The 25,322-nt window shown below is 37.1% G+C and overlaps 1 protein-coding gene across 1 annotated transcript in view; it reads left to right on the top strand.

Annotated features, from left to right (window-relative positions):
- The window catches only part of LOC133324604 (trypsin-1), a 68,115-nt gene that overhangs the window by 9,465 nt on the left and 33,328 nt on the right, over positions 1 to 25,322 (top strand). The window lies entirely within an intron of this gene.

Here is a 25,322-nt window from a genome sequence, read left to right as displayed (position 1 = left end):
TATGTATTAGCTGAGAGGTGGTTTAACAGTAGCATCAACTTGTATGTTGATCGACTGCGAGTCAGTACGAGCAAGCTCGTCAGCTATTTCATTCCCTTATGTCGCTATGTCCGGGAACCCAACAAAGTCTAACAAAGAGACGTATATCTAGCAAAATTTCTCTACATTCTCGAATCGCCCTAGAATTTATTGTCCGCGAATGTATAGCCTTTAGGGCCGCTATTGACTATTTACAAATATAGTCACTGATCCAAGATCATTGCGCCATAATCCTTTGACCAATTCCGCTGCCTTCTTAATTGCTAGAATTACTGCCTGAAAAATACTACACTTGTTGTTCAGTTTGTATGAGTTGCAGTTGTGCCTTCCTCTATCTTAGATCCTTCTGTATATATCGAAAGACCGTCTAGAGGAGGTAACCCGCTCGCTCAGGACTCCCTGCTTGGAAAATGTATTTCGAAATTCTCAAATTATGGGGGGAATGTAGTCATCATTAATATTTCACGAGTCGGTATCGTGTTGATGATATTTGCATGTCCAAGTGTGAGTTTCGCCACTCTCCTGATTCCTTGAGTCTCATTGCACTTCTAGCTGCTTGAAATCTGACTTGTAAATCAAGGGACATTAGGTTTATTATCGCTTTTAAAGCAGTTTGAGGAGTGCTTCAGGGAGCACCAGAAATGAGGGAAGCGGACCGCTGTCTATCTTGGACAACAACGTCTTTCTTCCAAGCGCCGGCCACCATAAAAGATAACCATAGGTGAGGATGGGAAGTACGACTGTATCATACAACCAGTATATGATTTTTGGTTTTAACCCACAGCTTTTCCCTATAGAGTTCTTGCATGAGTAGAGCGGCATGAGACTTCTTTGTGCGCTCCTCTACGTTTCTATTCCACTTTAATTGTTGGTTCAGGATAGTGCCGAGGTATTTCGGCTCAATGGAGAGTTATAGGACTATACCATCCAGTATAGGTGGGGGAATGCTTTCTCGTGAACAGTACAAACTCTGTCTTTGTGGGATTTACCTCCGGGCCCACTCCGATAGCAGGACCAGTACACTTTGCATAATATCCGAGAGACTAGGTATGAAGGATAATCTTAGACAAGCCTTAAAAATCTCCTTTATGACGTTTAAGACCTCAGGTGCTGCATTCTGCAGCATCCCAGGTATTGTGTCGTCTGGCCCAGGAGATTTGAAAGGTTGAAAGGTGTTCATCGCTCATACCAGTTTTGGATAAGTAGTTAGACCATTTATGAGAGATTCACTTTCACGAGTCTGAATTTGAGCTTGATGAGGAAGAGGACCATTCATGCTCAAGTCACTACACCCAGGGAAATGGGACTCTGATAACAGGTCTAGAGTCTCTAAGCCGGAGTTATTCCACGAACCATCATTTCGTTTTATACTACCTATGGATTTTCGATCCTTCGATAGTAATTTACGAAAACTTGCCGCTTCGTTGATCCCTTCTATAGACTCGCTAAAACTAATCCAAGTCTTCCGTTCAAGAATAAAATTGAAAACAGACTCACCTCTGGCATTAGTATCGCTACTTCCCCAGTAGAAATGGTGAGCATTAGCATCGCATCCTAGGACCAGTCTACCCGTGCTTCCCACTTCATTAACTAACTTCCGAAGAGCTTTACCTGGAGGGTCGGGATCCTCGTAACCTACGTCCAGCCTTACGGTTGTCATGTCACTACTGATATAGTTGGAGAGAATGATTAGATTTAGTTCTTTCTTTGCTACTATACACGTTCTTACCTTATCCTCATTTGAGGCGGCAAAGACTGTGTAATGTTTGGTCTTGAGACCCGTCACCATACCTTTATATAGGTATGGTTCCTGGACTAGAGCGATGTCTGCTTTCATGGAGGATAAGGTGAGGAGTAGCTCTGCGGCTGCTGCCTTACAATGGTGCAGGTTTATCTGCACTATTTTTTGGCCCTTCTGCATTTGGCTGCTTTTGTGCTTATTCCCACAGTTGATGACCTTGACACCTCTATAGAAGGAGCTCCTACAGGACCGTTTGCGTTGATGGTCAACCTCGTCAGTCAGGAAAAGGGTCTTCAGATGTCTGTCGAGTTGCAGCCAATGACTGGCACTGGTCCTCCCGCCGGGATCAGATTTGTCAATCATTGCTACCCTCAGGTCATCCGGGACCCTTTGTCGAGTAGCTGTTAGAGTGCGCCTAGGGTTTGAAGGTTGTTGAGCAGACTTTGCAACAGGTCCGCCTTTCGTCTCCCCGATGTTAGGTTTCTCCTTAACCTTCTTAGCTGACGCTGCTGCATGCGAGACAGAGGGTTGCATGGTCAGCAGCAGCGAGGGTTTCTTTGCAGCAGGTAACTGTTCCTCTGCCTGTGGTCGCCAAAGTTGCTGCCAGTTCCGCTGCAGTCTTACTGCCTGTATTAGCAGGAGCAGATGTCACTTTACATCGGTTACCCGTTGCCCCCACCTTTGTAGAGGTCTTGACAGGAGCTCCATATCGGCCTTGTGAGGATAGTCCCGTTGGTACTTCCTCACCACCTTCAATTTGAAGTCCTTATCGCTGATGAATCTATGATATTGGTCGACATACTTCTGACAGAAACAACAGAAACGCACAGAAGAACAAACTTTCAAGGTCATATAAATGGACCGCTTTGGGAACTACAAAAGAAAAAAAGGAACAAGATGGCGGCATACGTCAAAAAATGAAACAAGATGGACGGCACACGACAATATCAGGGGAAAAAATAGAGCACAATATGATCGCACAACATAACAGGAAAAGGGAAGGATGAGTCATCAATATAAGCCATTGACGTCATTTGTGTATAGTAATTTTTGGGTATTGTAAATAATTTGGCCTGAGAGTAACGTATAAGCGTATACTTTCCTATTACGATTTATTTAATTTGAATAGCTCGATAGATCTTTAAAACCAACGTAATAGAGATTCTTATGCTATTTCTTTTCTTAAAAAATAATACTTAAAAAAACAAATTTGTTTAAAACGTTAGAAACACCTAAAATACTTTCCATTTTTTGTTAGGGGTTATATCCAGATTCGGACCGTTATTAAAAATATTAGGTAGAAAAGTTTCATAATACTCGAAAAAAAGAAATGTGGAGAGGGGGCGTGTCTAATATCATCATATTTATTAATATGATATTTTTACTGACTTTGAATTATAAAAATATATTATGAAATATATTCACAGCTAGACATGTGGGGATTTATCTTCATCCGAAAAAAATTTTAAACATATATCAGAGATTTTAATAAAAAAAATGCCCAGAAAATTATTTTTCAATAATGAAACCTCCTTTGAACAAATTATTGGCACATTCAATTGAACTAGTCAATCCACTGAACGAGTGAACGACATATAAATGGACCGCTTTGGGCACGACAAAAGAAAAAAAAAGGAACAAGATGGCGACATACGTCAAAAAATGAAACAAGATGGACGGCACACAACAATATCAGGGAAAAATAGAGCACAATATGATCGCACAACATAACAGGAAAAGGAAAGGATGAGTCATCAATATAAGCCATTGACGTCATTTGTGTATAGTAATTTTTGGGTATATTAATTAATTTGGCCTGAGAGTAACGTATAAGCGTATACTTTCCTATTACGATTTATTTAATTTGAATAGCTCGATAGATCTTTAAAACCAACGTAATAGAGATTCTTATGCTATTTCTTTTCTTAAAAAAAATACTTAAAAAACAAATTTGTTTAAAACGTTAGAAACACCTAAAATACTTTCCATTTTTTGTTAGGGGTTATATCCAGATTGGGACCGTTATTAAAAATATTAGGTATTTAATACCTAAGCCAGGGCTGGGCAGTGACACAGGAGATGCTCAATTGTCTCCGTTTTCTCCTCGTCAACGCAGAGTCTACAGTAATCAATTGCATAGTCTTGTGTCGTTCGTGAACGAGTGAACGACATAGTTCAGTTTTTATTATTGTCGTTCACTCAACGATTTTGTTTACCAAACGCAGTCGGTCTCTGGACGAGGTTGCTCCATGAACGCCGTCGGTCACTGAACGACATTATATTGACTTTAACCAACAGAACGGCGTCAAATAAGAACAATTTCATATAAAATCTGTTAAATTGAATGAAGGTACGTGTAATATATTGTTGTCCCATTTAAAGGAATGCGATGCTTAAAAGATCAAATGCTGCAGTAGTGTTTTACGTATAGCTGGAGGGTCAGTAAAAAATATGAAGCGACATTTAAAAGCAAAGCACCCCCATATACAACCGTGTACGAAGCAGCAAGTGAAGCGCAAACAAGTGTGCAACCGAATATAACGGAGTTATGTCATCGACCGCCACCCACTAAAAAGTGGAGGAAATAGAGAGGAAAGTCCTTCGAATGATTTTGACAGGTCATCATTTTTTACGTTGGTTGAACTGATTAACCATTTGAACGATATAAGCAACTGAACGAGGTGAACGACCTAGTTCACTTTTAAAAAAAGATCTAGTTCGTTCGATCACTGAACTAAACGAGATTGCCTAACACTACAATTGCATCAAGATCTCATTTACTAGTAAAATCCTTGATATTGCAGTGACCAGTAATGATTCCTATCATCACTCTTATTTCACCTTTGCTCAGGTTCAACAGTGAGTTCGTTCTTTTGGTAGAAAGAGTCGGCAAAATGGATCTTGACACGTTGCACCTAGGTTCGTTGTGCCAAAGTTCGTCGATGAATGCCTTAAAGTTACGGTAAAAATGACATATGGGTGGTTTGGTTGAGTCATCAGTTGCTAGATCTGTGGATACAGATCCCCGTCTAGCTAGTTCGTCCGCTCTTTCATTACCCAAGATGTCACATTACCCTGTTACCCAAGACAACCGATAGCTGTAAGTAAGTTCTGCCAATGCTGCTCTACACTTGAGGACGGCCTCAGATTTGATATAACAAGATTTTATGGCGTTAAGAGCCGCTTGCCTATCCACAAAGATAGTCACCGGTTCAACGACCTCTGCATCCAGACTTTTTATCAACTCCGCCTTCCAAATCGCAAAGATTTAGGCTTGGAAAACACTACATTTGCTATCCAGCTTGTAGGCTAACTCAAGGCCTAGCCTTTCACTGTAGACGCCCGCCTCTGTACCTTCTTCCATCTTAGATCCGTCTGTATAGAAAGCCAGAGCGTCCAGAGGAGGGTTACTTCAGTTCAAGTCGTCTCTACTAGGAATAACGACATCTACATCGTCAAATCTCACGATTGGTGATATATAGTCGCTTAGTTTAACGCGTTGGTCCAATGTCATACCTGGTTCGTTCAAAATACTACCATGCCCAAAGGCACAGTTTCGCCAGAGATTTTGTTCATGCAGCCTTAGGGCGCTACGCGGCCTGACACTTAATGCTGAGGCCCAGAGGGTTAGGATAGGATGAGCCTTACCACAGTGTTATACAACCAGTGTATAGTCGATGGTTTTAGCCCCCAGTTTTTCCCAATGGAGTTCTTGCATACATAGAGTGCAATCACCCTCTCTTCGCCCGTTCGATAGATGAAGTTGTACTCTATCCAGTGTTGGTGGAGCAAAAACGCCGAGCTTACGCTTCCTAGTGACCATTACCAGTTCCGTCTTTTTTGGATTTGCACCAAGGTCGTTTTTATAATTCTGCTGTTAAGCATTTTATCTTTCCAATATGTAAGGGTATTAGGAATGCGAACTTCTTTAAGTGATTGGTTCATAGATTCAAGTTTAACGTTGTTAAAGGCTCCCTCTATATCTAGGAAGGCGGCCAGCGTAAAATTTGAATTGTCCATATTCCTCTCAATGTAGCCTACCACCTCGTGCAGTGCAGATTCTACAGACTTGCCCTTTATGTATGCGTGTTGTGAATTGCTAAGATATCAGTCTTTCGAGAGTGTTGAGGAGAAAGGATGATAAGCTAATGGGTCTATAGTCCTTTGGTGCAGAGTGGCTTGTTTCCCCGCTTTGAGAATACAAGTAACCTGATTAACTAAATAAAGAGTCAATTTTTGCACAAAAAGTGTCCAATATCATTAACACTTTGTGGCCCAATGTTGCCCATAGGCAACAAAATGTTTTAGAGTTTATATTTAATATGCAGCTAGTAAATATTTATAATTTGGATTTCATATGTCAAGATCTGATTATGGACGACACATATTAAAAGAGCTATGAGCTTTTCAATATAGAGAAGAGGGTAAATTTGTGTACAGTACTAATTTGTGTATACAGTCCAAATTATTTAAAAGTTATGCCATCAGTATAATAAAACAATATATTTTTTCGAGCTTGAGGTCTTTTTTATTTTTCAGGATCAATATTTCGCAATTGTTTTAAATTGCATCTTCAGGATAATATACAAACACTTTTGAAATTAATGACATTAATTATGCAGAATGAAGTGACAAAATCGCTTACAAATAAACTAGTGTCAAGTTTACTTAAAACTATGATAGACTTCACTATCGTCGTCGGATGTAAATATTGCACTGAGTTTATTTTAGTTTATTGCACGATCTCTCTTTCTGTGTAAGGTGTCTGTAACAGTAAGCTGCGTTGTCTGTGTCGCTCTTAAAATTAATTCTCTTTGTTGTTGGTAGGTTGTTTATGTGTAGCATTTCCAATGTAAGTCTCCTATTGTAATTGTTTTCTGTTTGAAGTATTTGTACTTTATCAAAGTTTGGTCTATGGTTGTTGTTCTTACAGTGTTCAGCAAGTGCTGTTTTTTGTGTATTATTCTGATTCCTTAATTTAATGTCAGATTTGTGTGCCGATAATCTGGTTTTTAATTTATTTTTTGTGGTTCCAACATACACCTGTTTACATTTTTCTTCATCGTTTCCATCACATTCTATTTTATAGATAACATTGTGTTTTTCCAATTTTTGTATCTTCAGAATTATTTTTGATTCTTGTAAAAATGAATATATATAATTTAAAATGATTTTTCTGTCGATTTTGCATTTTGGACTTTAATTTTTCCGAAAGATTGTGCTGTATCCCACGAATGCAGCGATGTAAAATTTTGTGCATATCTTATTTAGGATAGTTGCATTAAATCTGTGAACAGGAATTTTTTCTAAGACTGCGGAAATTATTCGGGGCTCAAAGGGTTAAAATGCACAAAATCATGATGTAAATTCCACGAAGTACAGCAATAATTACGAATTTAACTTCAACAGCAAAACTTTCCCCTTTCTTTATAATACTTTACTATTTATATTGTTTTAGTTTTTATGTAATATTGCGATTTTAAACCAAATTAAGAATAATTTATCAAATCGATCGTGTATTGTACCAATATGACACTAGCATTTCCTCATGACCTCATCTTAATAGGTTAGGTTTGGTTGAAAAGAGGGGTGGATGATACCAGCACATGTCCAACATGGGAGGGACATACACATAAGCCAATTGAACCTGTTGTGGAAAAAGTCAGAATTAGTGAAAGTTTAGATTTAAAACATTTGGATTTGATTCACCTATGAATCTAGGAATTCCTTGTTTTTTCGAACTCCAGATAGGTTAGTCCGTGAAGAGTGTCATTTCCCAAGAATTGTTTCCGAAGACATGTAAATGCTGGGCAATGGCACAGGAAATGGTCCAGCGTCTTCCACAGTCTTCCCCACACGCTCTGCACATGCTGCTACCTTCGCATCCAATCTTGAGTAGATGTGCCTTCAGGCTGAGGTGTCCCGTCAGAATACCCGTCAGTCGGCTTAATTCATTCTTCTTTAGCATTAGCATTTGCTTAGTTTTATCTTCACTTGGGTCATCCCATAAGATTTTGGTGATTCTTCCTGTCCCCTCATTTCCCAAAGGGTTTTTCACTAAAGGGTTTGGCGATATTCACATATATTGTGGGTAGTGCCGTAGCACTCCTGGCTAGTTGATTTGCTATCTCGTTGCCTATGATTCCTTTGTATCTCGGTACCTATATAATTCGTACAGGTCCTTGTTGGGAGAAATCATTAATGGTATTTATACATTCCAGTACAGTTTTGTATAAAACTATTTTGGAAGATATTGCCTTTATAGCTTGTTTGCTGTCCGTAATAATATTTACTGTATTTTGTCTTTGGTTTGAAACTAACCAATTAACTCTGTTATAGCTTGAACCTCCGCCTGTAAGATCATGGTACCCGGTTCTTCGGTGAAAAGACCCAGTCCAGTTTTTCCGCCTAGTCGAGAGCCATCCGTGTAGCAACAGTTACCAGGCGGCATCTGAACTAGTGTTCCACTATCCCATTGTTCTCTATCTGGTATTATAATTTCGCACCGTGTTACTACTCTCGTTTTAAGCATGCGGTTTGAATCAAAGGTGTTGATTGTTGACTCAGTAGTTGCCTGTAATATGTTTTTGTGTGGTATGTTGTGTCCGGTGTCTATCCACTCGTACATTGCTTTGAGTTTTAAAGCTGCAACCGCCGCTTCATATTTTATTTGGATGTCTATTGGATGTATACATAATATTGTCTCCAACGCCCTAGTTGGTGTTGTACGCATTGCTCCACATATACCTAGGCAACACGTTCTTTGAACATTCTGCAACGCTTTTACGTTACATTTTTTATCCATCGTTGTCCCCGTGAAACCCATTTAGAGCCTACGGCTCTTCTACAAAAAGACCACCATCTATGGCCTTATCTTTGCTGTATGTGGTCTTTCCATTTAAGTTTCTTGTCTAGAATTACTCCCAGATACTTCACTTTGTCTGATATGGCTATCCTTTTCATACTGGCCTATTTTTATCTTTCTAGTGAAAAGACATATATCCGTTTTGTCCGGATTTATGTTTAAGACCTTCGATTTTGCGTTGTAAGTTAGTATTCATTCCCCTCAAAAGTATTATAACGTCATCTGCATAACATACTGGTTCAAATCCTTCATCGGTTAATTTCTTTAAGAGTCCATTTATGGTAGTTACCCACAGGAGCGGTTACCAAATCATGTATGCTACAGTTAATCCATCTATTCCTTAGCATATAGTTAACCCAGTCTATGATTGTCCGGTCAAATTTGAAGGTATCTAAGGATTGGATAAGTCGATGCATACCGCTAAGATATGCATCTTCTCAGCGAAGTTGCCCTCAATATAGTGTACTACCTCATGTAAAGCGGTTACCACTGATTGTTTGTTTTTCAGCGTATCATTGGGTATACTGCTCTTTATCATGGTGTCGATTGTATGTTGGCCGATATGATTTTGGTGTGGCGTATTTTGCCTTGCCGGGCTTGGGTTTGAAGACTACCCTGGCTTCCTGTCAGGCTTTCGGTGTGTACGTCAACCTTAAGCATGCATTAAAGAGTGTGACTAGATGTGGTGATAAAAATACCGCCTCGTTTTGTAGTAACGCGGGGAAGATGTTATCCTGTCGCTTTTAATGGTGAGAAACTTTTTAAGGCGTCTAACACCATTGACTTGTCAATAATAGGTTCCTCTGGTCTTTCTTTCCTATCTGCCATGACATCGTCCATTTTTTTTTAATTTGTCCCTTAGGACTTTTTTATTGATATAAAGGAGAGATAATACATAATACATATGCTATAATCAAATTACAATTTGCTGTAGATTTCATATACATTTCATTACTTACTTGCTTATATAATATTTTTTCAAGTGTTTTATTTGGTTAGATTTGTTCCTTGCTTCTTCACTTGCTACTGTTAATGCATGAAGTTCTTTTATGTTTAGGATATTTCGGTATTTGTAAACTTGTTCCTTGCTGTAGTGTGTTGTTGTTTCCCTGTGCAGTTGTTATGAGCATGGTGGCATTTTTTGTATAAAGACTTTACAATTCTATCTTGCATTCTTGTAGGGATCTGCAGCATCGTGCGTTTCCCCACGCTGAGATAGCATGCCGCATCTGAAACTCTACAAGTGAGTAGTACACTTGTTTCAACACGTAGTATGGAGCACATATACTCAGATGGTAAATGGCAAACGATGACTTTCTTAATTTTTTCTGGACATTTTGAATATGTAGTTTCCATTTAAAGTTATGGTCGAGATGAACCCCTAGGTACTTGTAATTTTCGACCAGTTCTAAATGGGTTGTACATTTATCCTCTTCTGTTTCTATCTCATCTTGGGCACATTTTGCGTGTAGACAATCGTTGTTGTGGAAGACAATATTTATGTTTGTGCATTATTTTTGTTTTGTTAGGATTTATTACAAGTCCGTTGTCGTGGCACCATCTCGTTATCACGTTGAATTCTTGTTGCAAAATTTTTGCTGCTTCGGTTATTTCTTTGTGTGATACTATGATAGCAACGTCAATCTTGACGTTGAATGATCCCGATGAGAGGTATTCGTGAAACCATGCTAAACAGTGACCTCTTTTTCCTAGCACAGCAATTATTTTTTCGTGGGACAAAGTGTCGTTCGCTTTGCTAAAATCCATAAACAAGGCAATGCAGTTATGTTTTTGGTTGAGGCTTTTGTTGATGTGGTTGGTGAAGTGCCCAAGAAGCTGGTTAATATTGTTGCCCTTCTGAAATCCGTATTGGTTTTTGTTTATAATTTTATATTTTCTTAAGAAGCTATTCAGTCTTCGGACACTTATCTCTTCTAAAACTTTTTCCAATACTGGGAGTATAGATATTGGTCTATAGTTTGCGTATTCTGCTTTGTGATCTCCTTTATATATATAAATTGGTCTAATTATAGATTGTTTCAGAGTTAGAGGTATTGAGGGTTCTCTTATACTTTGATTTATAAGATTTGTAATTATTGGTGTTAGAGTACACGCATTTTGTTTTAGATCAATAGCTCTAATGTTGTCCACTCTGGCACTTTTATTTGTGTTTAGAGTATTTTATATGGAATAAATCTCCGATTCAGTTGAATTACAAGAATGAACTATTTGTTGTACATTTTGTTTAAAGTATATAGCGAAGTTGTCGGCTATTACCTCATTGGTTTTATCGATGAAATTTTGTTTTATAATACCATCAATATTATTCCACCTTTTTCCTATGATTTCGTTAATTATTTTCCAGGTTTCTCGTATATTATATTTATTTTTGATGAATTGACGGTGCATGGTTTTTTGCATTTGAAATTTGTTTGTTTAATTTATTAAAGTTTTTATAGAGTAGTTCGTTTATTTTGTTACTTTTGTTTCGGCACCACGTTTTATATAATTTGTCTCTAATGTTACACGATTTTAATATCGATTCGGTGAGCCATGGATGAGGGTTACGTTTTTTGAATTTTATTTGTTCTTTAGTGGAATCTTGGTAAATTTTGTTGAAAACGTTATATATATTGTTGAAGAATTCATTTGTGTTATTAGAGATGCTAATAATATTTTCCCAATCAATACTTTTTATTTTGTTATTTACCTTATTGGTATTGATTACATATATTTTACATGGTATGTTTTGCTTCGTTTTGTTACTTGATTCTTCTATACATCCTATTAACGTGTAATGATCAGATATTGGCGTAGTCACTATTTCAGAATAGGCATATCGTAAGCATTTATCCCATCTAATGAATAAGTGATCAATACAACTTTTTGTCATCCTATTACTGTATTTCCTTGTTGGTTGCGAGATCATACATTGCATTCCATTAGTTGAAAGAATGTTCAGATATTGTGATGACTTATTGTTTTCTTTATTTATGTCGCCTACTATTATTATATTGTTTTTGTTCCTTAAAGTACTTAAGTTGCAATGTAGTTCATTTAGGAAGTGTGAAATGCTTTGACTGGGCGGGCGATAAATTGCTAATATTGTTGCAGTACTATTATCTGGAATAGTTACATCAAGTTCCAAAATTGATTCTTTCTTCTTATGTTTTTTGTATATAGCGTTTCTTTGACATATATAGCAATTCCTCCTCCTTTACCATTCCTGTTCATGAAAATTGAGTTGAATCCACCAATGTGAAAAAATGAGTTCTCCTCATTGTCGATGTGTTCGATGGGAAGTGATCATTCATTAGGAACCTTAGTGTTTCCTCGATTGTTTCTATCCTATTACCCTTACGGTCTACCATAGTTTCGGTTTGGGACTTGGATAGAAACTTCTTGATTTTTGGAACGTCGTTGACTCTGTCTACCTGTTCGCAGAACATCTTCCAGGAGTTGCGCTTGGCGGTTTTTTGTCAATTTATGGGACAATTTCCGTTTATCGCGGAAATTGTCCGTAAGTCGTCGTCATTGTCGACGACGTTTCTCTTTCGACATCACTTCGCATCGACATCGACATCACTTCGACACTGATTTGGTATTCTGTAACACCCAAAAAGATAGCAGATAGCAGCAACAGATGGCGAGGAGCCACTCTGCTATGCAGTGATCGACGGAAATAATACGTCCGGTAAGTTAAAAAAGGAGAGCCACAAGAGGTGTTGAATGTGGTCAAAAACAAGATCATGGAGCACCTACTTCAAGGAGGGGACTCCACTGACGTAGATAGCTGCGCTTTCAAAGGGGACTATCTAATGCTAGAATTTGAATAACCAAAATGCTTAGAAGCACTGAGGAAACTAGTGGCAAGCATTGGACCTATAGTTAAACTCAATCTGGTCAGGAAAAAATACATTCCTCAATTCAAAGAGGTTGGGGCATAGATTTCGACACGAAATGCACGCTCGAGGTCTTCGGCTTCAGTATATCTCCCGTCGACTCGCCCATACCACCACCAACGGCGGAGCTGCAGCGACTAGAGGAGTTATTAGATATAACAATATGTTTCGCAAACTTAATAGATGAGGTCCAGGAATGAAGAGTCTCAGAATAGTACTCCTTTTCTGACCACAAATATATTATGTTCAAAGTCCTACTGCCACCGCCGGAACCCATATACTTCCGACACGAATCCAAAACTAACTGGATAAAGTATGGGAGACTAGTCAAGGAGAGTTTAGGGCAACAAAATTTGAGTGCCAAGGCACGAATGACATAGAAAGGAACGTCAACAAATTAACAGAAGTAATTGCAAAGTCTTTCGAAGAAAGTTGTCCTCTTCGAGAAAGGAGATCTGCCTTTAAAAAGACCTGGATGACAGGGGAGATTCGGAACAAAGGAAACGAGTTCGGAAAGCTTTACAACAGAGCACGCCGAAAAAATCTACAGTATTCTGGGACAATTTCCGCGATAAACGGAAATTGTCCCATAAATTGACAAAAAACCGCCAAGCGCAACTCCTGGAAGATGTTCTGCGAACAGGTAGACAGAGTCAACGATGTTCCAAAAATCAAGAAGTTTCTATCCAAGTCCCAAACCGAAACTATGGTAGACCGTAAGGGTAATAGGATAGAAACAATCGAGGAAACACTAAGGTTCCTAATGAATGATCACTTCCCATCGAACACATCGACAATGAGGAGAACTCATTTTTTCACATTGGTGGATTCAACTCAATTTTCATGAACAGGAATGGTAAAGGAGGAGGAATTGCTATATATGTCAAAGAAACGCTATATACAAAAAACATAAGAAGAAAGAATCAATTTTGGAACTTGATGTAACTTTCGCAAATACCGGTTGGTTCTTTTGGGATCCCCTTCCTTGCGGAAGATTCCAACTCAGTACTCGTCTTCCTGATATCAGAGCCAGCCAGAAGCGGTCGACGGGAAGCTCTCTTCTTCCGTCTTTGTGCTCCAAACAACTGCTTCTTACTAGTTGTGCGTTTGGCGATATCTTTACTCACCTACTCTGTCATCTTGTCGGCCTCTTCTCTCTTCCGGCTCTTCTACATGGTTATATTTGTCTGATGTTCATGTTCAGACACAGAATTCGAAGTTGAGTCCCCTCATGTATTGCTCAAGATCGCAGGATGACGACTGGCCATGAATGTGGGTGATCAAAGTATTCAGTGCCACAAAAATTGAAGATATGAATATTAATATCTTAAACGTCCTTTAAGGTTGCAACATTCAATAAATACGAAAATGGCACAAAAGTCTGTCTGCATTTGCCTGAATACAATGGCAACGCTAAATGTAAAAATTACAATCACCACTATGCCGTAAGTCGTCGTCATTGTCGACGACGTTTCTCTTTCGACATCACTTCGCATCGACATCGACATCACTTCGACACTGATTTGGTATTCTGTAACACCCATGCGACCATGGCCTATAAATAAGGTCACCAAGGGAGACCAGCTGATTATCGATACCTCTTCAAGTTTATGAAAACGTAAACAAAGTCGAAATTTTTGACATTAGACTTGAGAAAAAACAGCTGTTTTCCGATTTCGATTGCTATCTTGGTGACCTTTTTTATAGGCCATGGGGAATATCAACTTGCAAAAGACGATTCTCTTCGACGTCGTTTCGTGTCGACGACGAGATACAGAATAGGGGTGAATATCTCGGTTATTAAGTCAATGTAGTAGGAATCGGTTGATAAAATTATTACACAACTAGGTCGATCTTTTTAGGTTCCTGAATCGCATGGACATGTTTCATCTAACCGTTAGTCCGTTTGTGATATCGTTCAGAGATAGATATTCATGTTTCTGATAGAGGTTTTTGTTTAGCGTCATCTTTATAAATAATACTAGATTGAAAGATGTCAAATTTTATATTTGTTACTTAAGACAAATGGATAAGCCTAGGGAAATAGTTTTGAAATTTCCTCTAACCAATCTCACCCGTTAATAGATTTCTATTTGTAAAGCGACAAACTGCTGCTTCATTTGCGGCTTTATTCTATTATATGTCGTGTATTAACAGTTACTCGATTGAAGTCCGAATCTGTAACTGCAAATTCATCTGCGGCCTCATAATAAACTATTTCACAAATATTATTTATTATGGTCCAAATATGCTAAATTATCATTACTGCAGATTCATTTTCACTATACACCAATCGTACATATCTTATCATATAATTATTTGTACTATTTTGAAACCTACCATATGTTTATTTTAATTTAATTTAGAGTTTTATTTAGCTTTTTTGTTAAAATGTTTGCGCTACGATTTATGGCTTCAGGTCTCATGTAGTCGGCAAAACAATTAAATACTCGTCTTGCCGCCTAAATGAGACATCATTATCTTTCTGTCGATCGGACAGACAACACGCATATCGTAGCCAAAGGTAATATGTTATCTCCAAACAAATCTACCAATTAACCATGTATTGTTAAGAAACAGCTCTATTAAACCCTCTTCCCCTTACGGTCCACTGCACCTTAAAAACCCACCAGGTTAAAGCTGGCAAAAATCAGTGAGTGGTCATCTGACCACTCATATCGCCAGTAGATTCAATGTAGGAACTACGTTTCTAATTGCTAATATCAGTTTAAATCTGCCTTAACTAGCTAATAGTGTTCCCTTTGATATTCCAACTCCTGCAGATATATACAATGCATAAACAAAATCTGCCACCGTCACATATAGATGAGTTCCACGGAGACTTCTTGCTGTGGCCCATATCCGTGACCTTTTATGTTTATTTATAAATGTAGGCTAAGTGACGTCGAAAGGATGTGTCAATAATGAAACTAAAGATGATTCTAGGGAAATCATGACTAATTTTGGGCTCACTTACAGATGTTTTGGTCTTGTTTGGAAAGCTTTTATTCGATATTTCTTCTTTATTAAATGAGACGAGTTTAAAACCCTTTCAAAGGGGCATATATGATTGTTTGTCTATCACGTCAGTCTATGGCATTGTTACGGTACATTAGAATCCTCTTTTAGTTTTTATTTGTATTCAGTGTCTGCGTTAGGGGAAAAAAGAAAAAAATTGAAACACAAGTGGATCCGTTCTTTATAATAATAATATGTGTTTAAGCAAGAATCGATGTGTAAAATAGTTAAATAGTTTGCCTTTAATTTGAAAGGTCGTAGCCGTTGAAATCTGTCTACTCCTCATTATTACATCCTTGTAATAGTATGAGGCTGACAGATTTCAACGGACTTTTGTTTACATTTTGCTATTGCGCCACCTTTAGGCATCTATGTGTCAACAAACAACATTATTATTAACTTGAACTTTCGTTGTAACCTACGGGCCACACATATTGTTGTGATCACTAGCGCTTAAATTGTAAGCTACGCACATATAGTTGTGCTAATAAGGTAATATCGTTTACCAACAAATAAATATCGGCATTGGTCGACAACCTTTTAATAAACATATCGTGTTTTATTTTCTATTTCTTTTTTGCTCACGAGTACGCATTGGGCGTACTGACTCTATCGGGAGATTCGTTGCACTGTACCTGCCAACCACCCAAGTCCCTATAGTGCGGACTTAACATTTGGTCCAATCGAACCGGATATTCCAGCGGATTACATTTGGAATTATATACAGTCCGCCTAAAATTAATAATTATTGGTACGTATAGTGCAAGTGAGCAAAAAATAATAATAATAATATCAAAGTGTTCGTTTGTTTGTGTGGCCGACATTGCAACGCGTCACGGATTCCCTCCTTTTGTTGACGATCGGTCAAAGTCCATTCGCGGACAGTCATAAGGGAACACTGTAAACAAAATTAGAATTTTTGCTTTCATATTTTCTCTAAATTCGTAGAGCCAATATTGTTTACATATCGGTAATTTGTTGTTGTTAAATTCGCGAACAACATCCCTCAATATTCCTGTTTTGATTGTTGTTATTATTTGTCATATTGAAGGCATCGATAATATACAAAAATATATTCATAAATATTCCCGTGACATACGTACGTTTACAGCCTATTCGTGGCTGCCTAATTGTTGATTTACATACGTACGTATTGTTACATATTCCAGCATCGTCGCTTTGTTGTTCTGGCTAGTTGGTCAGCCAGTCACTTGCATGCATAGATATACACACGCATGTACGCATAGATATTACATTTTCGCATATTCCCTTTTCTGTTTTGTCCGTTTTATTGCACGGTCTCCGGCCAGTGTATTATTACACAGTCCCCGGCTGGTATATTAGGACAGTGACACATATTATTATATTTTATGGTAAATATAATATTTGTGTCAGGGAATAATATTTACATAATTTTGGACATTTTAAAATCCAGCGCACCCTATAATCGGTCACTTGGACTTTTCTATTGTGTAGGATGCATATTTAGCATATTGTTGCTTATTTTTAATTTTTAAAATTTATTGGATTTAAATACATTTTATTGTGCATATAGTTGCATATTATTTATTTGTTTGAATTTTAAAAGTGCCCTACAATCGGTCGTTTGTACTTTTATATTGTGTAGGGTGTGTATTTGGCATATAGTTGCCTATTGATTTCTTTTGTAATTTTAATAATTTATTCGCATTTTATTGCCATTTTTATTGTAAAAACGCTAAAATCGGTAGCTTTGTTTGTTTTATTGTCTGCTACAATTGGTAGTTTGTTTTCGTTTTGCTCAACTTTCATAAAAGTTTTCACTTTATATTGTAATTCAATCATCTCATTTCAGCTTTATTAATTTTAGAAACAAACCATTTATTTATTGCTAGATAGATTAAATTAAAATTTGTATTTTCTATCAACAAATTCGTTATTTTTGAAATATTTTTGACTGTTTTAAAGATTTTAAATCTTTTTCATTTACATTTCATTTGATTTCGACATATCTTTTGTCTTTTGTTTTCCACTGTCTTAATATTTTTGGTTATTTTGGTAAAATGGCTTTCACTCCTATGAATTTATTTATTCGTGCTTCCAACTCTATGGTGAGATTCGTGGCACACTTCGGTGCATTGAAGGAAGATGAATCAGATATATATGATCTTGAAGTTAGGAGTGAAGAAATTGAAAAATTGTGGAAATCGGTTGAGGAAACTTTTAATAATTGTCTCTCACATATTGATTGTCCTGAAGATCTCGATTCATTGTATAGCAAGTATGAGGTTTCATCTAATGAATATATGGTTTGCAAATCCACTATAAAAAGATTGTTATCCAAGATTAGAAGTTCTGATAGATCGTCTCTGAATTCTTCTACAAACAATTCAGTAGTTTCAGTAACGGAGCATCCCGATAATATTCTTCCGGGAAAGCCGTCAGTCGATGCCTCCGTTAATAATAAGAGCTCGTCGTCCCACTCTTCTCGTGAGGTGGGAATACAAACATCTAGCTCCGCAATATTAAGTATTGGGAACCCTAGTATAGACACCGGCTTTATTGTTGATTCTCCTAATGTTGATAACCTTCATAATCTCGCGATTCCTCCATGCAATATCGATATTTTCAGTGGAAATATTCTTGATTGGCCCACTTTCAGAGATTTATTTAGTGCGGTTTATATTAATAACTCCCGATTGACAGACATTGAGCGTCTATGTCATCTGGTGAGTAAAACTAGTGGTGAGGCTCGAGAAATTGTCTCGAAATTTCCTCTAACTCATCGGAGTTTTGAACCTGCGTGGAATGCCTTGAATTCCACTTATAATAATCCACGTTTGATTGTACATAGCCATTTAAAGACTTTGTTCGGTCTTCCTGTGCTGGATCAGGAAAGTAGTTCGGGACTAAAGTCGCTTCAACGCGGAATTAATAGTTGTCTTTCCGCAATGGCAATCTATGACATACCTACCGATAATTGGGATCCGATTGTGGTATTTCTTTGTTTGCAAAAATTACCCAAATTGACACACGCTTTATGGGAGCAAAGTGTAAAATCCAAATCGTCTCTTTCATCTTGGAAAGAGTTAGATGCATTCTTGACAGAGAGAATTCGTACTCTTCTGTGTTTGCATGAGATGAGAAATGGTAATACTGTGTCAAACTCAAATAATAGAAAGAGTTCCGTATCTCGTAAATGTATAGCTTCCAATCCTCGTTCGTCGCCTGATTCATGTTGCGTTCTTTGTTCAGAGCAACATACAATACATTATTGCTATCGGTTTGTAAATTGTACACCTGTCGATAGATTTAAATTGATCAAAAGACATCGTTTGTGTGTTAATTGTCTTCGTAGGGGACACGAAGTCAAAAATTGTAATAGTCGTTGTTGTCGAAAGTGCAATCAGAGACATCACACTCTATTGCACAGAGATAGCTCTATTGTGAGCACTCCGAGTCAGATGGTGACTCTTATAAATTCTAATTTATCGTCTTCGACACCAGCTTTTCGACCACGAAATTTAAATGTAAATAGTAGTCATTCGCCCTCTTCCACTGTGATTGATCCACCCGCATCGGTCGGTAATGTCATTCGACAGACATTTCACGCCACGCAGAACAAAGCAGTTCTATTGGGGACAGCCATGGTCAATATTGTTAACCATGGTGCTTGTTTTCCTGCTCGGGCGTTAATAGATCCGGCTTCTGAGTCGTCTTTAATTTCCGAACGACTTCAGAAGAAATTGAACCTACCGGTCAAATCCACAATTTCGACAATTCGCGGAGTAAATTGTACTGTCGCTACTACATGTCGAAAAATGTGCTCGTTGAAACTTGGCAGTCGTTCTAATAGGTCACACAGTTTGGAAACGTCAGCACTGGTTGTAGATTCCATATCGGGAAATCTTCCAACATCTTCGGTTACTTCGGACCTTAAATCGGATTTGTCAAATATAGTTTTGGCAGATCCTGACTTCCTCGAATCTCGTCCAGTAGATATTTTGATAGGAGCAGACTTGTATCCACAAATCGTAAAAAGTCAAAATTTTCGACTTTCATCTGGTTCGCTGCTCGCTCAAAATACAAAATTCGGCTGGATAATTACTGGTCCTATAAAATAATTGTTTCGTAAATCGTACGAAATCGTTGTATGGCGGCCCTCGACAAACATCACACAACTTGGCTCACATATCGCGGGGTCCCTAATGGCCCTTTCGTTTCGCGGGGTCCCTAATGGCTCATTCGTTTCGCGGGGTCCTTCATGGCTCTATCGTTTCGCGGGGTCCCTAATGGCCCTTTCGTACCACAGGTCCTTTCTGGCCTCACACAACCGCGGGGTCCCTAATGGCCCATTCGAACAACAGGTCATTGATGATCTATATAATCGCGGGGTCCCTAATGGCCCTATCGTTAGCATGTAAGCTTGTTATCTGAAAAAAGTAAAAAAAAATGATGAAAAAAAAAATTGGAAAAAATATTTGAAAGAATGTAAAAGGTTTTGCTCACCATGCACTATGCCGTTATTTATAATTTATTGTATTTGTTAAAACATATGGATGTTTCAAGGGAGGCGGCAAATGTTTAAGCAAGAATCGATGTGTAAAATAGTTAAATAGTTTGCCTTTAATTTGAAAGGTCGTAGCCGTTGAAATCTGTCTACTCCTCATTATTACATCCTTGTAATAGTATGAGGCTGACAGATTTCAACGGACTTTTGTTTACATTTTGCTATTGCGCCACCTTTAGGCATCTATGTGTCAACAAACAACATTATTATTAACTTGAACTTTCGTTGTAACCTACGGGCCACACATATTGTTGTGATCACTAGCGCTTAAATTGTAAGCTACGCACATATAGTTGTGCTAATAAGGTAATATCGTTTACCAACAAATAAATATCGGCATTGGTCGACAACCTTTTAATAAACATATCGTGTTTTATTTTCTATTTCTTTTTTGCTCACGAGTACGCATTGGGCGTACTGACTCTATCGGGAGATTCGTTGCACTGTACCTGCCAACCACCCAAGTCCCTATAGTGCGGACTTAACAATATTTTATGGCGTCAGGTCTAGGTGCTTTTTCTTCTAAAAATTAAAGTAAAGTTGATCCCGAGGTTCAAAACATTTTGATCATTCAATATTCACATTCAATTAACGCGTTATTTTACATAACAAATGTTTGATCGAAAAAGAAACAGAAAGATGTTTTCCAAAAAGTTATAAAATCGCCAAAGTGAGTTGAGTGTCGAAATGTGCCGAACGTAGAATGGCAAGACATTAACAATAGACGATCAATATGTGATACGCAATTACTATTTGCATGTATATGAAGTCTGGGAATTGGCGATGGAAAACCTGGGCAAGGAGGAGAAATAAGAATGAGGACAAAATAATATTTTTATCCTTGGAACCCCTTCGACCAGTGGTCGGGTGTGACGTTACCGAGTTGTACAGATTAAAAATGCATGATAATTGAAAGCGTGAGGCTTCTGGTAACATAAGGAAACTGCAGGATATTGATGAGGTAAATTACCTGTATCGGAAGGAAAAATGACTTGATAAAAAATCAAATGAATTCAAAGATGAATGCGTTAAGGTACCGGACCCTTCTTCTATTGATATGGAAGAAGGGTCCGCATGCCAGGTTATAAGTTAACACGAAAATGTTCACTCTAAACAAATGGAAAACAAATGATAAATATGACGATGTAAATGGAAGGACGATAAGATCCGGGGTGATTCATACAAAAAACAATGGCTCTTTTCAGAAATTTGGAGAAGGGTCTAAGCAAAAAAGAGACTTTAAAGAAATAATTCGCAGGAATAATAGACGCTCTGGGGCACATTAACGACATCAATCGGTGACAGAATAGCACAGCTTATCCAAGAAAGTTATGGTGGTTTTCGATATACTAATTAACTTCGAATTGCATCTCAAAGATATCTTATAATGGCAGACGTGAGTAAGATGTTAGGCAGCTACCTTTTAGAATATGAAGTCTGTTTGAGAAAATGGTGTTCCAACAGTGGAATTATTTGTTGGCGGGATGCGACTCGATCCAGAGGTGGTATTCCAACAGTGGAGTTATTATTAGCGGCAAATGACACAGCGGGACAAAATGAAATAATAGATCAGAACAACAGTGGAACAACCCGGTCTGGTAACTCTTGAAGTGTTTTGACGTATTTTTTATGGTGTTCGAAATCAGTGTTAATAAATATTATTTATTTTGAATCGATACCCTTCAAAAATCTTTTTGTTTCAAAAATTTAGATTCTTAAACAAAATAAAATAAGTGCATTGTGAAATCTAACTTTTAATCATAAAAATTGAAGTGATTAAATTTTTTTCGTGCCTTATTGAGATTTTGTGTTTTATTTTCTTGTTGTAATTTTCGTTTTGACATTGCATTTTTAATGGCTTGTTTATACGAAGGTTGCACCATTACAAGCACAACTGTGATAAGCATGCTCATTTCAAGTTTAAATAGAAGGCTTTTCGATAAAATTAGTGATCGTAATAATGGTTTCCGATGGGCATGTGTAGAACCTATCGCCTCTTTAAGGAATCTAAACTTGAAATGGTTGCCTTGAAAAGGGGCGTTGGCTCAGTTTATTCTCGCTATGAAAATTTTGAAAAAATGTTTAATAACTTTGAGTTTGCAGATGGTTCTCCAAAAAGGAAAAAATCGTTAGTAGTTGCTCAGGGTGACAATTTAATTGCGTTAAACTCACCCGTTGTGGTTCCGCCTCGCAACATTACTAATCCTAGTCCATGTGGAAACCATCTGGCGCTGCCAGCGCTTCACTCAAATGGTGGTTCCGCCACAATAACTTTAAATCTGAGAGATAGTTGTAGTTCACCGATCGAGACCTCCAATTCAAGCGCACCAAATGTCCTTCCACGCCCTCCTATTATACCTCCAATAGTTGTAAATGCTCCTAGCCCTTTACCTTCTCAACCTTCTACACCAGAAAATGAACCTTCTACGAGTAACAACGAATTAATTGTGGTTGCTCCTAGGAAAACTATATTTATTTCTAGTATTTCTAGTAGTTGCATTGGTACTAAATTAAAAGACATTAACGTAAATGAATACAAAGTTTTTAAATTTAACACTGCAGCTCCTCGAGAGATTTCCTCGTTTAAGGTTATTGTTCCAAATAACTTATTTAGTATCCCTGTTAGTAAACAATTTTGGCCAGATGGTGTATTAGTAAAAGAATTCTGGTATAGAGAAAGGGCAATACCTCCAACAGTGTTGCCTCTCTCAAAAAACTAATTATAAAAAATTCACTGAATATAGAAAATAACTTGGCAGTGTCGATGTGGATTCCATTATTTCAAGAAAACAACTTGGCAGTGTCAATATGGATTCCATTATTCCAAGATTTGCGTTTTGGTTTTCACTGGGTAGACAATATTTCTCAATATGCTATACTGATAAACTTATGTACAGAAAATGATCAGTATAGATCATATTTGCCCATAACTTCCATACATTCTCCGTATTTTGAAGGTTTTAGCCGCACTTTGCATTGTAATGGCGATAATTTGCAGCATTATTTTTTCAGAGCACTAACAACCTACCACATAACGCAATAAAATAGATCGATATAAAATTAAGCCAGTAAGAAGAAGTATGTATACAATAAGTATGCATACTATATTAAAGGATTATTTTTAAAGACAAACTCAAAAACATTTTAAGGAAATAATATAGCATTATCTGTGTATGGCCGAATGTGCCCCACTATAAAATGCCGAATCTACCCCCAATGTAATTTTTATGGTTTTTTGCCATTTTTGTCTATCAATCTTCTAAAAACATTATATATTTAATTATTTTTATAAGAATGTACATTGTAATTAACTACTTTTTAATAACACTGACTTTAAATTTAAAAAGTTTTATACACGAAATACTTACGAAATGAAATGGAAATATTACAAAAACATCTGTAAAAATACAAAAAACCGTGCATACAAATAAGCTTATTAGGTAGAGATTTCAAACTTTGTGACAGTTATTTATTTCGATATTCGATACCTATGTATCGAAATTAATAATGTACGGTGAGAGCTTCATAGCGAAAACGCAATTGCCGAAGGTGCCCCAGTCTCCCCTATGTATACTTCTTTTATAGAGTTGTCTAACATATACATAAACAGACCAAACAATTAGAGGTTTATTTATCTTACATAGAACATGGTGCAAACCGTTTAAGTAGCTTTAGTTTCGAATCTTCCAGAATTACTTTTTTTCTTGAGGGTTTCGATGACGTCACGACGAAATTGGTGTTTAGCATTACTATGTCATGCAGTCTTTTTATACCCTTCACCATAGTATGGAGGGTATATTAATTTTGTCATTCCGTTTGTAACTCATTGAAATATTCATTTCCGACTCTATAAAGTAAATATATTCTTGATCAGGGTAAAATTCTAAGACGATCTAGCGATGTCCGCCCGTCTGTTGTAATCACGCTATCTTCTGAAGGAATTGAAATAGATCGCCAATTTTTTTTTGCGTTTTTAAAACGAATTCGCTGAAAATTGCTAGAATGGGTTCTTATTGGGAAGCAAATTTTCTCAATACAAATTATAAATATATGCCCATTTTTCGGGTATTTTAGGGTTCTAGAGCGAACTAACTGTATTTTGGTATTTTGTAGTCGCATATGGTAACAAATCTTCTTACCAACAATTATTCATATTGACCCCCTTTTAGGGTAGTTCCCATATAACCCCCTTCTTACTCGAAATAGTCAGTTTTACCCTACAAATTATGGAATTCTAAGACGATTAAGCCATCGGTTGTAATCATTCCGCTTTCTAAGGAAATCTTGATAAACAAAACTCGAAGCTGACGATAATGAAATATATCGGCCAGCATTTAGGCATCTCCCCCAAATAAGAATTGAAAGAATTGAGACACAAAACAATAATATTGGGTATAGAACGGTATATACATTAGAATTTTTTTTTACCGGGTTAACCATGGTACAATTATAAAAGGTAACAGCAAGTCCCAGCTGATTTGATTCCAACGTAATACTAGTGTCAATATGAATTTGACAAATTATGTTTTTAAAAATCACCCAACAGGAAAATTGGGAACGCATAGAATTTGTAATTGTTCATTATTAAATGTGCTCCCGTATTCAACTTACTCAATCTGCCTGCTGGGAAAGTTTTTGGAAGCAAATCTTTCTTCAAGGAACAACTCGCTATTCCCTGCATTTTCATATGTGTTACACATATATATGGTTGTGGCTCAATTATAGGAAAGATGTGGAAGCGAAAGAAATATAAATTTGATAGATTTTCATTCATGTTTTTCAATTTTTATTTTGAGGATTCTAAAATATTTCATTTTCAAAATAAAAATAATTTGATGATAATTTGTTTGTTTGTTTACATTTTTCTGTCAAATGAGTTGACACTAGTAGAACTTACAACAACAAATTTCCATGTGGTTGTTGTATCGTTTTTTGTACAACAACACTTGCTGTTACCTTCTATTATTATACCATGGGGTTAACCTACTTTATGAGGATTTATTTGACATATATGCAAAGAAATTGACAATTGAAACCCACTGGGTTAACGATATTCGATTAAATGTAAATAAATTATAACCCCAAATATTAGCTAATTCCTACACTATGCAATCTAACGTTGTAATCTAAATTGCAGTAGTTTGTGGATTGAATATACAATCCTCAAACTACTGCGTTATTAGTGTCAGTCCACGCTTTGGTGTTTTT

Source organism: Musca vetustissima, unplaced genomic scaffold (assembly GCF_032173495.1).
Source record: "Musca vetustissima isolate MV318-11 ecotype Yass unplaced genomic scaffold, APGP_CSIRO_Mvet_v1 utg5917, whole genome shotgun sequence".
NCBI classification, from domain to species: Eukaryota; Metazoa; Arthropoda; class Insecta; order Diptera; family Muscidae; genus Musca; species Musca vetustissima.
This window is presented reverse-complemented; position numbering and strand designations above follow the sequence as displayed.